Here is a 14,740-nt window from a genome sequence, read left to right on the forward strand (position 1 = left end):
AGGAAGGTAAATAAAAATACAGTTATTTTGTTGGCATTCTGACTGTCTGTTTTACCTTTCTGCAGGCAATAATGGGTTGGTTCTGCAGCAGGTTTTGCCTGAACACAGAGGATTTCAAATGAACTTTTACTGCAGAGGGAATAAGCAGGAATAATGGCAGGAAAACAAAACTGCAAATGTGTTTGGGGAAAAGCTAGGGAGAATGAGGAATCTCTAATCGCACCCCTGTCAGCTTGGTTGCTCACAGCTCAGGCGGCAGGACAGTGCTCTCTAGGTATAATGGAGGTCTATAAATAGCTGCATCATTATATAACTCAGCAGCAGTCTCATTCCGTTTCTAAATATAGGCTGCAGCAAAGGACAGTCTGCTGATATGTTGCTACTGATACCGATTAATAGCATGACTCACACTGCCCAGCTAATAAAAATGAAATGTGTGCCTTGGAGGGACCGTACTGGATAGGGCATATTTATAGGAGAAAAAGACCCCATATTAGATTTGATTCTGTAACCAGTGGAGGAGAAACTAAAATCTAAGTGATTTCATAATGCAGGGGAATATTACATTATGTTTCTCTACCAGAATAACTTCAAAGAAATGTGGAACTGTCATTAGTGAAATGTTTAATGTCTTGTGTTCTGTTCATAAAAATGTGTTTATTGCCTTTGAGTAATTAAAGCAGACTCATTTTGTGGTTCATAATAATCTTTCATTTTGCAGGTTAACTTGGCTGGCATTCAAGGAACAGGAGTTCAGAGGTGGTCACATTCACTCAAGACACAGCTGCAGAGTTCCCGTTGTCAACCAAGGTTGCACGTGAGGGACGGTTTTCTGTAACATATAAACATTCTTTATGTAAGAGCTTTGAGATCAATGCAGCAAATCACGTCCAACACACCCTTTGCCCTTCAAACTTTAATTGTCACAAATAGCAAGGCGTGTAGACACTTGTTCAGTCATGCTGCCTGTGTGCCCCTCTCATCCAGTCTGTGCAATCGATATTGCCATTTCTCACTCAAGGATTATACATCCACCTTTTGTGTTTCCCGTTTGGCTGCTGTCTCTGGTGACGCTCTTGCTGTTGTCTTCAGTTTGTTACTTGGGGAAGGCAAATGTCTCGCTCCAAGCTGTGATGGCTTTGATGGCAAGCTCTGCAGAGGAGTCCTCTTATAGCTCAGGATGTTGGTCTTTGCTCAGGAATGAAAGACAGCCTTCTGCAGCGAAGTGCAGCATCATTTTGTTCTATGGTCTTGATTGATCTATCCATGCTTTCACGTTTTCCTTTACAAACAGCTAGGTTGTCTTCCAGGGGCCTCCTTGTGAGGAGTAAAGGTCCTGAATTGATGTAACACCTGTTACTGGAAATAAATTGCTTGGGGAATTGAAATAACCCCTCTCCACCCTTTGCGTTGGCTGGGGACACAGGGAGGGCAGCTGGTCTCAGCGCTCAGTGGCGGTGGGGCTGCTCACTTGCTGCAGCACGGGCCTAGCGCTGTGCAGCTCCAGCCCCCAGCAGCCACAGGAGCCCTGCTGCTGCACCCCTGCTGCTCCTGCACATCTCTGAGGTGTCCCTTTGCCTCCCCTCTGTTGGCACTGGGGCCAGAAGGGCATTTCTGAAAGCATCCAGCTGGTGTTACTTCCCAGCAGCACTGGTATAACCCAGAGACAAAACCACACCGACCCCTGCCACAGCGGGAACCCGAGTGCTTTGGCCACTGCATCACCTGAAGCTTGAGCCTTCCCTGAGGTATTTTATGCACTGCTGTAAGGACAAAGATGCTGCTCACACCCGTTCTAGGAAGAGCCTCTTCAGGCTCCAAGCTCTGCAGTTCAATAGTAAATCGACCATTTCCTCACAGCATCACATTGCATTTTGATGACAAGAGTCTTATTAGGTTTGCAAGGACCAGAGAAGGAGTGTCGTTAAGATCCCTTTTGCACAACTTCTCCGGCTTTTCCCAGTCTCTTTTTTTTCAAGCAGGTAGGTGTTCAATTTGCACCTCCAGCACCAGAATTGTCAGTAAATCCTAATTTAAACAATTTAGCTGAGTTTCCCAGCAAAACAATTTTTTTTTCCTCTTTTCCCTGAGGGTGTAGAGCTCTGCTCCAGCTGCTTCCCTCTGACAGATTTACAGTAATAAAAATACATAAATAAATAAATAAAACCACGAACCTTTGGCTTTCAAACACAAATCTTTTGTGACAGATTAGACATGGAGGAATAACCTCCCCGGCCAGAGGAGTCAGGTATTTATCTGCAGGAGTGCACAGCACTATTCAGCAGAGACACGGTACCAGCAGCTTGATCTGGGTCATGTGAGTAACCTTAAAACCTTTAAAACCCAGGGAAATGTTAAAGCAAAGCTTGAAGAGAATACACTTAGACGAGCTTTATCTGTCAGGAAGGTTTCTGCACCAAGAGTCTGGTCTCTGCCACACCATCTCAGTGTCCCCACTGCCCCAAGCACCCATGTGCAACTGAGGCAGCATCATGGGCACTGGCAGCCTGAGGCTGCCAAATGCCCCACAGGCTGTCTGAAACCACCAAAATATAGCTTGGGGGTCCTCTAGGCTCAAGAACTATCACAAATCTGAAAAACACTGCATGGTAAGGCAGGGCCAAAGAAGAAATCCAGGCACAGAAAGCACCTATCTGGAAAAAAGTTGCTCACATCAAGATTTTCTGTGAAGTGACATCTTACACTGGTGACACTTCCGCATGGGACAGTAGGAGGATACTGTCCCTAGATGCCTGTATCAGGTTTGGATGGGTCTGAAGAGTTTCTAACCCTGATGGATACCCAGGCAGAAGATGCCTGTGGTCTCTCTCACTCCCCTCTCCCTGTCTGTAAAACTCCCAGCCATCGGCACCCACACCACCTTGGTGAAGCTGCTGGACTAATTTATAGACTCTTCTCCAGTTAATTACTTTGGAATGAGTAAGCAATCATTAAAACCCAGGCCTTTTATTGATAATTTGCAAATGGAGGCAAAGGTTCAATCCTTGGAATTGATCATTTTTTACAGCCACTTTCCCCGCTGCCGTACAAAACATGGCATTTGGTGCTTGGATCATCTAGGTTAGAACTGCAGCTAGGAAGAAAATATGCCTCCCTGTGGTATGCTGTGAAGAAATCTTGTCTTTTCACAAAACAACTGAAAGAGGAAAGGAAAGGAAAAGAAGAAATATGCTGCCTAAAAATAATATGTTTGTGCTCCTGTGGAGAACGTAATGGTCTTGCATTATTAGCTGCAAGAAAAAAAGGCTAAGGTGCAGGACAGCATGGTGATCCAAGCCTCATAAGCATGGACTGGAATATGCTGAATCTTCCAAGTTAATATACAAAGAGCTAGGCCAGAACAAAGAGATCCACAAAGCTAAAATAAATAAATAGATAGATAGATAGATAGATAGATAGATAGATAGATAGATAGATAGATAGATAGATAATCTGGCTTAGTAAAAACTAATCTACTGAAGCTGGAAACTGTATATCCACCTTGCCCATCCCTCTGTCTCACCAGCATCCAGCTCTGTCTCCAGATCCCCTCCAGGTGTGAAAGTCTCTCAGCTCCTGGCCTGTTTTTGCACCATGTGCCTGGAGCATGTCTGACCCCAAGGAGCCCAGAGCATAGGGGGGTTAACACGGTGGGCTGACAGACAACATGACTGTACTATATTTTCATGTGATACAAATCCCTTGCATCCCCTTTTATCTGATTGAACACTGGAGTAGGAAAGTGTGGAAGAAAAGCAGACAGGAAATAAACAGTGGAGCTCGTTTGTGAGGATGCCTGAAAGGCTCTCGAAGGCTACAGGCACTGTGCCACTGCCAAAATGCATGTTAGCTGTGTAACATGGGCAGGTCAAAGTGTTTTCATGTACTCTCACCTATCCTGCATGACTCTTCACACTGCAGTGATGGCAGCATCCCACCTGGGGTCATTGCACCTCCAGTCATCCTTCTCCTGATGCCTCTCACCACTTACCCACTCTCTGCCTTGCTTACTCTGTGGATGGTCTCACACTGCCCTCCGCCCAGAACATCCCCCTGCAGCCCTCCAGCCAAACAACCCCCACTCCCAAACCCAGTCCCAGCAGGGTAGCAAATGGTGCCAAATATGAGTGAAGATAAGGGATGCCATGCAATCTAAAGCAATAGCTCTGAACATCACATTTTCCTTCTGTGCTTAAAAATGGAATTTCTCTTTTTTTGGCAAAGACAACAGCCTCGATGCTTCATGTACCAAAATTAATACAGTAGAGACCATGTGCTAAAAGGCTCTAACCAGACAAGCAACCTTAGAAAGGTAAAGCTGACCATTTTTCCTTCATGAGCAAACCATCACAGGTTTTGGAATGTGCACTTGAATGCTGGATTTAAAATATTTGATGTAATGAAATGAACTGTAAATGGGTGCCTCATTAAATGGATATATGCTATGCCAAATCCACTGCTAGATCTAAATTAATGTTTAGTTTATTGTAATAATAACAACAAAACCAGAAGCTCTAGCATACATTTGGGGTTTGGATGTACTAATGCTATAAAGATGCCACTAGTGCTCGCACTGTAAGATGGTCCTACACTGTACAGACTACGCATTGAAGAGAGACGAAAAAAGGAATAGTTAAGCAAAGACTTTTCACCTTTATTATATGGCTGAGGAAAAGAGGCACAGAGTGATTAGCTGGCTTGCCCATAGTAGTACAGGGAGGTTGCTGCAAAGTCTAACCAGACCTAAGAGGATCTGGTTGTCCCTGACCACTAACTGCACTAACTGCACTAACTATCCCTGCTCTAACTGCACTGCCATCTTTCTTCAGTAGTGCAAATAGTTTATTTTAAAAGTATATTTTCATTGGCATCCACTTAGTTAATGGACTCCCCAGTTCTCATAGCTCAGTCATACATAAAAGTTGAATGACCTTTGTTCTTCTGGCACAGATGAATATTATGGACACTACTACATAAGTACATTGATTTACAAAAAAACACTTAGTCTTCAGTATTTGAGGAGAACATTAAGAAAATATCACCATTAACTCTATGCGTTCTTATACTGTCCAGTGACAGGCATGTGTATCTGTACAATACTTCTGTAAAAAGCATGAGATTAAAAGCATCAGTAATCTCTCTGACATACAACAGAAATGTAATAATGCAGGGCACACTGTTCAAAATCCATCTGACTCCAAGTGACTACAGTCAGAAGTGCACGCTCTGTAAAGACACTGCTACATTTTGCATTTGTTCCCTGGTGTTTTCCCTTTGCTGAGGAATTCTCCTTCATTGATGTGGACAGAGCACTCACTGCCTGCTCAACTTAATTGAGAAAAATCCCTTTAATAATAGACCGTAGCAGGATAAATCTTCTTTTGTGCCAGTTGCTTTGTTTACATAACCCTGCACTAACATTTCTGGTGCTTATGTATTTTATCAGAATATTCAATGGAGAATGAATGTAACATTGGGTGCAAGAATTGCAAATAAAGTAATGGTGCATTAATTATTACCTATTGCCTTAGCTGCATCCAAGCTCCTTAATGATCATCTAGTTAAGTTGGGAGGATGACAAAAAAACGTGACTCACTGGGGTTTTATGAGCATCTGTTAAGGAAAGGAGTGGTGGCTGGGCATTGTGAATGAAGCAGCGGGAGAGGGACATGATGCTCTGTGTGGTCTGTCCTCCTATAAACCAACAGAGGGTAAAGCAACTGCTTCTCTGCAGCAACCCAGGAGCTGTCCCAGGAATAAACACACCCAGACCCTGTGTTATGTTGTGCAGACCCTATTTTATATTGCAGACAGAATCTTTTCCTGAGCCTGGAAAACAGCTCTCCAAGGGATTTCCTACTTTCTAAAGCCTATCCACGTGGACTCCACTAACAATCGTTGCTCTTCATAGATGAGTCCAAATCATGGCTGACACCAAAGTTGGTGTCAAGACTGTGTTGCTTTTCCATGGCGCCAGGTTTTCTTCCCATGCTTCTGTTTTTGTCCCCCGCATGCTCCTAAGTTGCAGGAGCAGTATCTGGTGTTGATGCCCAACAGTAGACTGACAGAGGATGGGCCTAGGAATGGTCTCTTCCCCTCCCACAGTGATTTTACCCCACCTCTACTTTCTCACATTAGCTGGCTACAGTATTTGTGAAACAAAATTAATGGCCCAGGTACAAGTGATTCCAAGTCTCATCCAGATAGCTGGTTTTGGCAGCACTCATTTTGAGCATCAGGGGTTCTGCTAACTGGTTTTCAGCTTCTAGTCCTCTCCAGGAGGAGCTAAGCCACTGTCATCTTGTTATATGTCCCATATACAGAGATCCCAGTGAGGTAAAAATATAGTTTTTCATCTCAGAAGAGATGCCATCTCTCTGTGGCTTCAGCAAAAAGGCACAAGTGACAGATGAAACAAATCTGGGCAGAACAGAGACAAGACAAGATGACAACAGAACTCGTTGTTTCTTCCATTTCCCAAACAGCTCTGAGAGCTTGTCGTGACCTATTTGCAGCACCTACCACACCGCAAGCAGAGAGTTCAGGGGCACCACTTATGCTCACAATATTAGTCAGATGAGAATAATTCTTGTCGGATTCTTGCCCTAAGTTTCATAGCCAATCTTCTATTTGCAGTAGACGTCTCTGCTTTCATGAAATTGTTTTTATTTTTTCTCTCTCACTAGTCATAATTGTACATAAATCTTTATCACAGATGTTTGCTACTCTAGTGAGACCACTTTCTGCAATGTAAAGAGCTGAGAAACACATAACATTGTTAGTCAAAAGGGCAGGAGAAAAAAAGATTTGAGATTTCTAACTTAATTTGAGCTATTCTGTGCTTGTGTTCTGTGATAACGTTAAAAGTAAAGTGTGGGTGGATACTGGTTTTATAGTGCATGAACATCTCCAGGCCCTCTTCCCAACAACACTGCAATAATTCACTTACTGTACAAGCTACCATGCAGAGAATGACATTATGTTCTAAACCTGTGGGGGGGGGGAAAAAAAAAAAAGAAAAAAAAAGTTAATAAGGAAATATGTTTTCTTCTCTTTGTGTCAAGGCTTGAAGGCCAATAGATTTTTTCAGAGAAGTCAAAAGTAATACATATCTCTTCAGTGTTTTGAAATCCAGCTCCACCGATGCTTTTTCTTTGTAACTGTGGCAAACACACTGCTTCCAGGGCTCCCATGACATTTTTCTTCTGTTGCAAGTGAGGTTGCTTCGTTATTTCTAATGGGAAAAAATAATTGCTGGGGGTATTGCACAGCTGGAGAAAAATCAGATGGTAGCATTTCTCTACCATCTTCAGAAAGCAATCTAATCATTCACATTTGCAGAAGGCTGGAGTTTTAGATTAACATGCACATCCAGAGAGGAACAGAGAGATCTTACAGTCGGAGGGCAGTGCAGATCTGTATGAGGTAACACCAGTGAAGTGGAGACAAAAACTTTGTACCAAAGCTTCTTCCTCTTTAGATGTCATTTGGATTCCCCATGGTACCTGAGTCTTTTCTTTGGGTAATATGTGTTGCAGCGTGAGCCAGGACCATAGTGTCTGGGTGTCCACTACAATAAAGCTCATGCTGATTTTCAAGGTAGGATTCCCTGTGTGGGCAGTTTGCCGTCTGCCCATGCAGACTGTTGCAATTTTAGATCAGACTATCAGAATGGAGTGTGTGTGAATTTTAGTTGTAGCTAAACCATAAAATCAACTGCTTTCTCTTTCAGTTGTTCTATGCATAGTGCATCCTCCAGTTTTTAGTGCCAACTAAAATGGTGCTAATTCAAGGTTATACTTTGAAATATGCATTTCTTCTTTAAAGCTTTTCCTCTTTTCCAGCTAGGTGGCATGACAGGGCCCACAAATCTCTTAATATTCTAGCCTTCACCACACAGCTTTTCCAAACAAGGTCATACAGAACAGATGAAAAACATATAATTAATAATTATCAAGACCTGCTGCTGTGTGGGCTTCAAGTCCCTGCTCAGAAATTAGAACCAAATGATTTCAGGCTTTAAAAAATGTAGTTAAAATATTCAGTGTACTTAAGTTAACTCCTCTGAGGCAGTGCACCAGCTCCATTAACTCCTGGCATGTGCTTTGTTCAATACTAACACCTACTGCACGCCTCAAATCACAGCAGTTGGACTTTGCACTTACCTCACCCCACACACAGGACGAAGTGTCTTTCCAGTTCCCCATGCCTTGTCTCCTTCACCCCCCATACATTACGGCCAGTTGATCTGGAACAAACGCATAGATTAGGCAAAGCAATACAAAAAGGGAAGAGATTTAGGGCAAATAACTGCAAAAATAAGTAGGGCAATCCTAGCCACATGAGGAATTCTGAAAATTGGTTTCAATTCAGATTGGAATAAGGGGGAGCTAATAGGCAACGTAAACCTTTATCTCAGTTATTTCTAAAGAACTTGATTGAAATGGTATAGGATGATGTTTAGTATCAGAGTCCAAAAGTTAGCCAGTGAATTGTTAAGTATGCACAGATTTTGAGACAAGGATGCACCTCAGCTAACTTTGTGCATAATTCTGGCTATTGATTTGTCCCACATTCCCCTGGAAAACCCAGTAGTTTATAATTCTGTAAGGAACTATTTTCTAGGTAAAAGTGTTTGTGTAACAATTTAAGACTTGATAATTTATCAGTGAATTCCAGAAAGAAATTTACTTTGTGTTTGGAAACTTGAAAAATTGGAGTATATCCCATAAGAACGAGATGGACCAACACAGTTCTGGAGAAGCACTCCCTGGGAAACTCTGTCCTCTACATGGAAAAGAGGACCCATGCCTCTGATTTTATATGTTTGCTAACCAAATATCATGTTTGTCTTCTGCCCAGAGACAAGGTCTGTGTTTTGTTCAACAGTACTTCAAAGTCATCTACTTTCTCTTAGTAAAACAATAAATTAATGACTCTTAAATTGTGATATAAACACTTTCACCAAGAAAATAATTACTTATGTTCTTCTGAGGAATTATAAAAGAGAATCAGATTAAGAGCATTTATTACATAAATAAAAAGTAAGAGTGTATCCAAACATCTGTCACCAAACTGAATGTTTCTGCAACCCAGATCCATTTGTTAATTGTTCCTCTTTGCCTGGAATGCAGCTGTTTAAGTAATTTCTGAAGCAGCATCTCTGTCATTGACAGACATCTGTGCAGGATCAGTGATGTGCAGAAACTACTCTATTTATAGAGAGGCAATCATCCCTTTCTCTTCTTCCCTCCTCCCACCCACAGTTCTTTGCAGTGATATCAAGGGAGTCCCAAACCTGGTATTATTTCCTTTTCAGATGAAATACACCCATAAACTTTAGTCAAGAACAAGCAAGTCAAGTAGAGTAAGGATCTTTTTTTTTATTCTGAGAAATATCTTTAGATGCCGACTGTGGAGATTTCCTAATGCTAGAAAAGAGGCAGTATTTGTTGAAACAAAAAGAACAATAAAATAACATCTAACAAAGAGTATAACATCTATTATTTATCATAATAATCTGTCAGTAAAGGTCCAAACTAAAGTGTGACTTTGGAGATGAAACAAAAAGAAGTAGCAATTATTTTTTAAAATATTTATTTATTTAATTATTTTCTTAGTGAAATAATTTTATTGAAATATAGCCTTTACATAAAACCATCTTTTGGGGTGGGGGGGGGGGGGGGTGGAGAAAGCTTTAGTTCTTTCCAAATGCTCAGGCTTCTAAAAGAAAAAAATAAAAATCAGTATGTTTCACAGATGAAAAGCAGATATAATGTTTTGTGGAGAGTCCAGTTCTCCTTAATCATCCATGGCTTTCTATGGAGCTAGTATGCTCCAGTTCTACTGCAAACATATTGTTTCATAATCTTGTCACATAACAGTTCTTGTGTTCCAGCCCCAGAATAGCTGGATTTGATTGAGTGCTGCATAGGAAAAGGAGTAGGAAAGCTCTTGAGAAACTTTGTAATGAAACATATACTAATTATAGTATTATTTAAGAGCAAAATGTTTCAAAGTGTACTTTATTTTACACTTTGAGGGACTATTCAAATATTAAAGATCATATATTATTCATTTATGAAGAAAATGAGTTATTAGTCTGAAATGGAACATACACAGCAGGGTAGACATCTATGTCATGACATACTTCTTTATTACCCACTTTTGCCACTGAAGAAGGAGCTATGAATTTTAAAGCCTTCTAGCTAGTAACTGTTCTGTTTCCAACAAACCAGTGCTCAACAGGAGGTTTTACATAGGAAATGTCTTTAACACTTGACTCTACAGCTCCAATGTGAAAGTGAAATTAATTGTCGTTCTGCTTACCATTCTCTTCAGAGTAGTATTTTTACCCAAATTTCTACATTGCCTGAAATAAGAAAATCCCATACTCTTTGGTCCAGAATAGTGAAGGATCCTAGGATGACCTTGTGGAAATGTACTGTGTAGCATGGATCTCTGGCTTTCCTGAGCCTCAGCAAAGGACATTGCACAAAACTAGTTATTTTTTTCCCAAATATATTCAAAAGTTTAATATACACCCGTGTTATTAATGTGATGAATTTTAATGTGCACAGTCTATGCTAACAGCCACAACTTTCAGAAGGAACATTTCAAAATAATATAAGAAAATTGCAATAATTGAGTGATATAATTTTTTTTTATAAACTGCTCTTCTACAAAATATCTTGGTTCAGTTATGTCAACGTTAGTGTTGGAAGTATGCAAAATATAGCCAGCTTATTAAAATGACCATTCTTTTACACAGCTGAAAACCTTTCTGCTCCACAGATGGGGCAACCTGTTGTGTTTTTCTTTCCTAACAATGATATCACAACATCTAAAAATGTTCCCTATGGGACCAGTTCACAACTAAGGCTACAGTAAAAGACATCACACCACCTGACTTTTCTGTAGACTCCCTCCTTGTTATTTGTGCCAAACATTTTTGAGTCTCATGCAAACAGGCTCCATTCTACAGCTACTTCTGATCACGAAAACATCGAAACTGGACTTGCATAGCTAATCCCACCAAGATCTTACATCAACCCACAATAAAGAGTGATTCCTCTTTGCAACACTGACAAGATATCCAGCAAACTGACCGTTATTCCCCCAAGCTAAAAGATTACACAGCCCAATGTGAATTCTTGGGGGTAAAGTTGACTAAAAGTACTAAAAAAGCTTAGGCACTGCTTTGCAAAGTCTAAAGAGATACGTTGACAAAGGCACTGCTCACAATTACTACCGCTCACAAGAGAGACAAATGCAGAGTCCCACCAGACACCTACTATCTTAAAAGCATTAATTACAACAAAATATTGAGGGCAGCTAGATTAAAATGTTGATATACCCCTAAGAAACTACACAATTTCTTTTCTGCTTTGAGACAAGATTTGTCATTTTGCCAGGTCTGTTGGAGGGCTCTAAATTCACACAGCCAAAAGACAACTGCTTCAGGCTTAGTGATAGGCCAGTGTATTGAAGGGACATGGAAAGGAAACAAGGCCTTTAGACACAAGCAGTGTTTTCAGACTCTGTCTTTGATACAGGATTACTGAAATACACTGGAAAAAAGTTACATGAAAGCTATGTCTATTTCACTACCTGTGCCCATGCTGTTGTTGCTGAATTTAATTTAATGGAGCTGGGCACAGTATTAGGGTTTATGTAGCCCCCAGCTGGTATGCCCGCATGGCATAGCACATCACAGACAGAGTGCTGAGACCCAAAGTAGCATTGCCCCAGCAGAAAGAGCATCAAAAGCCATCTTGCAGGGAGGAGCTTGAGGCTGAACTCTGTGATAATGTGCTCACCTGCCTCAAACTTTTCCTTTTACTGAAGCTTTTCACAGCCACTGTGCTTGTCAGTGCCATACACAAATGAAATGCAAGATAATCAGGATGGAGATTAGTGGAAAACTGGCCAAGGGTTGCTTCCTAGATTCAGTCAAGCCTTTGCATCTTGGAGCAGACAGCTTCAGTTTTTAAAAGCAGATATGCAAAACTAAGACCACATTCATGTCCCCTGCAGCAGCCGGAGACTCTGCCCTTTGCCCCAGCCAGGCAGGGTTGTCTTTCTGGCAGGGAGCAGAGAGAACCTCATTTAAATGAGCTGCTTGGCTGCCCATGAACATCTGCTCCACAGCAGGCCAGGAAAGTGCCACACCACTTCCAAAGGCAACTGCGCTTGCATATGATGAAGGACAAAAATCTGGTTCAATGTGCTGTTCATGTGTACAGCTTTCTCTGGGCTTCATGTCTTTCCTCCTGAATGATGAGGCCACAGGTGTATTTGGAAGCCAGAGGGTAGATAAATGAATTTGCTGTCTCCTTTTTTTTTATTAAGTTTTTGTCAATTTTTCAAATTTACTTTATTTTTTCAACAATCCCAAGGAGGAGTTTACTAGCTGACCTTTCTTAGATGTGTTGTTACATGTCTGGAAATAAATTATTAGAGCTTTCTGTTGTCTCTCTCTCTCTCTCTTTTTTTTTTTTTTTTGGTAGCAATTTGGAGTGTGGGGGCTGAGGGAGAAAAGTGATGTAGGTTTGCTGGACTGGCACAAACGTAACTGGGTCACAATTTATGACTCAGACCCTTCATGGCAGATTGAACACTCTTGAAATGCTTAATGATTTATTGCTGATGTAAATTGTGATACTCAGTGTGCCATTAGCAAAGCCATTATCTCTGTCGTGAGAACTTAGGATCAATATATGTCAAGAGAGACAGAAACAATGTTGTGAGCTTGCTGATACAAATGGTTTTGGGAAGAAGCACTCTAGGGTGCCGTTTGACACAGCCCTTTGAGAATTTTGAGGACAGCATTTTTATGAGTGAAACTCCTCAAATCATGTGACTGTGTCCTGTCTTTATTAGCTATTTAATTATGTCCTGGCTACATCAGCTCCCTCCCTCAAAAAAAGAATTTTGTACGTAGCAACAAATCTGATTACCTAAAAAATTAGCTTTTGTAACATGACATGGACAGCCATATTCTACCTAAGACTATGCTGAGACATTATTTGTGAACATCAACATATGTTCTCAGAATTAATTGCTTTCATTCTGCAATTAAAGTAAATGTGTTTTGTGGAGAAATGCAGTACTAATTAGAGCTTCCTGCCAGAGAAGAGTATCAGCACCGTACATTCAGGTCACTGAGTACAGACTGAGTGCCGTACTGGACAGTCAAACCTTCAGACTAAAGCCACACTGAGCAACCCACTGACTACAGTCAGTTTGCCATAAATAGCTACACATGCTGATTATTCAGAGTCAGTTTAAAAATTACTATACTTTTGTAATAAAAATCAGTGTACTTCAGCTGAAAACACTAAAGATTAACTTCACCAAATAAACTGTCCTTTATGATTGTTCACCCTGCTGTGTTTTTTGTTGTTGTTGTTGTTTTTTTGTTCTGTTTTTCAGGAAGACTTATTTTGTAAGAAAGCACAGCTGAAAGAACCACTTTCCCTTTCTTGAAGGTACGTGTTAGATCTGGAGTTGAACTTCACTCAGTGCTCTGGAGCATTTGATATGGCATTTAGCACTGATTTCTTCTCTCTGGTGACCAGAGATAGATAGGACATGAGAAAACGGCATGAAGCTGCAACAGGGGATGTTCAGGCTGGGTGTTAGGAAAAGGTTCTTCACCAGGAGGGTGGTCAGGCACTGGGACTGGATCCCCAGGGCACTGGTCACAGAGCTGAGCCTGCCCGAGTTAAAGAAGCCTTTGAAAAATGCTCTCAGACACATGGTCTGATTTTTGGGTGGCCCTGTGTGAGCCAGGAGTTGGACTCGATAATCCTTTTGGATCATGCCAACTCAACTTTCTATGGCTCTATAATTCTATGGTTCTATTATTTGGTCAAGCTCACTCTGGAAACTGTTATAAGCCATGAAATGTTGTTTCCTCTAGTGAAGGGTGCTCAGCTTGCTCGCTGGTAATTATATCCACATGGCATTCACAAGAATGTAATTATTTGGGATTTTCTGCAAGGATCTTAACAGCAGTACAGTCACTGTGCTTGGTCCCTGTATCAGTTCTTTCTGCTACCTGTTGCAAGGCTGCCTTACCTCATTGAACAAATCCCAAAGTGCTCTTGCATCTACACCTGCAACTAAAAAGTTGTCAGTATTCCCATACTAAAGTGACTGGAAAAAAAAAGTGTCTCTGATGGGGTCTCTAATTTACCCTCTTCTAGTTTCACACAGTGTACCTACTATAGAACTAACACTGTCAGAGACTCACAGGGTAATTCAATTTGGAAGGGAGCTCTGTAAGTCTCCAGTCCACCTCCCCCATAAAGCAGGACCAGTTACAGCAGGTTGCATAGGGCCTCCAGTTGAGGCACGAATATCTCCCAGGATGGAGACTCCAAAACCTCCCTGGGCATTTAGGCCAGTGTTTGACCTCCCTCACAGTAGTCCCAAATATCAACCCCTTAAGACCATCATTATTGACTGGTGACCAGATGAACACAGCACCATTGATTACAATCCTTTAAATCCAGCAGTCAAAAAAATTGTCCATCTACCTTGTTGCTTATAGTCCACCTAGCCAAAACATATTTCACTAATTTGTTTGTCAGAATACTATGTGAGATCACATCAAAGGCTTTGCTAAAATCAATATTGACAACATCCACATCTCTCTCTTCACTGAGAGTCAGTTACCTCATCATAGAAGGCAATCAGTTTTATCAGACACAATACAGCATTGGTAACTCCTTGT

At 41.2% G+C, this 14,740-nt stretch overlaps 1 long non-coding RNA gene across 1 annotated transcript; it reads right to left on the reverse strand.

Annotated features, from left to right (window-relative positions):
• Positions 1–607: 607 nt before the first annotated feature.
• Positions 608–7,197, reverse strand: LOC308186880. Its single transcript, XR_013944361.1, has 2 exons — positions 5,520–7,197; positions 608–1,336 (listed from the first exon to the last, which is right to left on the reverse strand). It is a non-coding gene; the product is annotated as an uncharacterized lncRNA (long non-coding RNA).
• Between the last annotated feature and the right edge of the window lie 7,543 nt (positions 7,198–14,740).

Source organism: Anser brachyrhynchus, assembly GCF_964034855.1.
Source record: "Anser brachyrhynchus genome assembly, chromosome: 1".
In the NCBI taxonomy this organism is placed as follows: Eukaryota; Metazoa; Chordata; class Aves; order Anseriformes; family Anatidae; genus Anser; species Anser brachyrhynchus.